The 2,819-nt window shown below is 34.6% G+C and overlaps 1 pseudogene; it reads right to left on the reverse strand.

Moving 5' to 3' along the window:
- Nucleotides 1–1,610: 1,610 nt before the first annotated feature.
- Nucleotides 1,611–2,410, reverse strand: LOC144237548 (small ribosomal subunit protein eS4, X isoform-like; annotated as a pseudogene).
- Nucleotides 2,411–2,819: the final 409 nt, after the last annotated feature.

Below are 2,819 nucleotides of genomic sequence, written 5' to 3' on the forward strand. Positions count from 1 at the left end.
TCATGAATAGCTACTGGATTTTGCTAAATGCATTTTCTACATCAATTTATATGGTCATATGATGTTTCTTCTTTAGTTTGCTGATGTGGTGGCTTACATTAATTGATTTTGATTGTTGAACCAGCCTTGCATCCCTGGAATAAATCCTGCTTGGTCATGGTATAGAATTATTTTTATATATTTATATATTTTTATATATATGTATATTATACATATATATTATATACTGTTTGATTTGCCTTTTTTTGTGGATTTTTACATCTATATTCATGAGAGATATTGATCTGTAGTTTTCCTTTATTGTCATGTTTTTGTCTGGCTTTGGTATTGGAGTAATTCTGGCCTCAGAGAATGAGTCAGAAGTATTCCCTCTACTTCTAGTTTCTGGAAGAGACTGTGGAATATTGGAATCATTTTTCCTTAAATGTTTGGTACAGTTCACCGGTTAAAGCATCTGGGCCTCATGCTTTCTGTTTTGGAAGATTTATAATTATTGATTCAATTTCTTTGATACAGGTCTCTTCATATATATTTCTTCTTGTGTGAGTTTGATAGTTTGTATCTTTCAAGAATTGATCTATTTCATCTAAGTTATCAAATGTGTGGGCATAAAGTTGCTCAGAGTGTTCAGTATCCTAGAGTCTATGGGATTAATATTGATGGATATTCTTTCATTTCTGAGCCTAGCAATTTGTGTCTTTTCTCTTTTTTTCTTGGTTATCCTGGCTAAAGTTTTATCAATTTTATTGATCTTTTCTAGGAATTAGCTTTTGGTTTCATTGATTTTTTTTCACTTGTTCTCCTGTTTTCAATTTCATTGATTTCTGCCTCAATTTTTATTATTTCTTTTCTTCTCATTCCTTTAGGCTTAAATTGTTCTTCCTTTTCTATTTTCCTAACATAGAAGTTTAGATGATTGATTCTAGATCTTTCTTCTTTTCTAATGTATGCATTTAATACTATAAAATTCCCTCTAAGCATTGTTTTTGCTGTATCCTACAGATTTTGATAGACATATTTTTATTTTCATTTAGTTAAAATTATTTTTAGATTTCTTTTAGCCTCCTCCTTTGACCCATGTGTTATTTATAAGCATGCTGTTTAATCTCCAAATATTTGGCAGATTTCTAACTACCTTTCTGTTTCTGATTTCTAATTTAATTCCATTGTGGTATGGGAACATACTTTATATGCTTTCTTCTTTAAAATTATAAGGTATATTTTATGGTCCACAATGTGGTTTATATTGGTGAATGTTCCATGTGAGCTTGAGAAGCTTGTGTATTCTGTGGTTGTTGGGTGGAGTATTTCTTTTTAAGTTTCTGTATTTATTTTGAGAGAGAGAGAGAGAGCACTGAGGAGAGGCAGAGAGAGAGGGAGAGAATCCCAAGCAACATCTGCACCATCAGCACAGAGCCCAACAACAGGGCTTGATCCCATGAAGTGTGATATCATGATCTGAGCTAAAATCAAGAGCCTGACACTTATTAACTTATTGAGGCACCCAGACGCCCTGGATGGAGTATTTTATTTTCATGCCATACTATCTTATTATCTTTAATTAAGCAAAAGACATTTCCAAGCACTTTACCTACAGATTATTTTACCTACTATTCTTTTTGGCAACCAGTCTCTTCAGCAACAGTGAGATAGATATCTTTTGCTCAAGGAAGAGAAATCCATGTGTTTTTGTTTGTTTGTTTTTGTTTTTGTTTCTTTTTTGCCTTTGCCAATAACAAAAATGTTGGAGCGCTGGGCGGGAAAGCTGTTGCCTTTGGCATCTTTCACATAAATCACATCAAAAGAGCCAGGATGTCTCACCCTGTTGGTGATCACACCAATTTTTCCCAAGTTAGCACCTCTGGTTACCACCATACAGTCTCCAAATTGATCTGAATGGTGTCATTCACCTTGATGAAGGAATCAGAGTAGCAGATGGTGTGAGCATTGTGAATCACCAGATGAAGGATTCCTTTTGTGCCCACAAACATCTTTCTCACTTTGCACAACCTGTACATGGCTTCCTCAGGTATAACATGATGGACGGCAAAGCAATCTCTAGTGTCATAGATCACATAGAAATTCTCTCTGGTCTTGTCAATTCTGATGACATCCATCAACACAGCAGAGTAGATTATATCAGCTCAGATCTTGCTATTAATGTCAATGGACCACTGCATGCAGATTGCCTTTACTTATCTCCTGTTAGAGCATACTTAAATCTGTTCCTTAGGAAAATGATGAGGGGGAGACATTCTCTCAGCTTGTGGGTATTAGCATATGGACCAGGGCCAAACACATTGTTTAGTTTATCTAGTATACAATGCTTTGGAGCTGCTACACACTTTATATGCTTCTTAGGATCATAAGCCAAGGCTGTACTAGGTACTGTATGGAGTTTTTTAAACATGTCTATTAGATCAAATTGATTGATAGTGCCGTTCAGGTCATCTATAGCCCTACTGATATTCTGCCTGCAGGATCTATCAATTACTAACAGAGGGGGGTTGATGTCTCTAACTATAATGATAGATTTGTGTATTTATTTTTTCAGTTCTATTAATTTTGGCCTTATGAAATAGAACTCTCCTTATTTGCAGATGGGCATGATTTTCTATGTAGAAAACTTCAGGGAATATATTTTAAAAACTCTTAGAACTTATAAGTGAGTTCAACAATGTTTCAGGATACAAGATCAACATACAAACATCAATTGTATTCCTATATAATAGGAGTTAACAGGTGGAAATGGAAAATTAAACATTTTAATACTATTTAAAATTTAACAGGGTGTCTGGGTGGCCAGTCAGTTGAGCGTC

This window comes from Crocuta crocuta, unplaced genomic scaffold, assembly GCF_008692635.1.
Source record: "Crocuta crocuta isolate KB4526 unplaced genomic scaffold, BGI_CrCroc_1.0 scaffold1304, whole genome shotgun sequence".
NCBI classification, from domain to species: domain Eukaryota; kingdom Metazoa; phylum Chordata; class Mammalia; order Carnivora; family Hyaenidae; genus Crocuta; species Crocuta crocuta.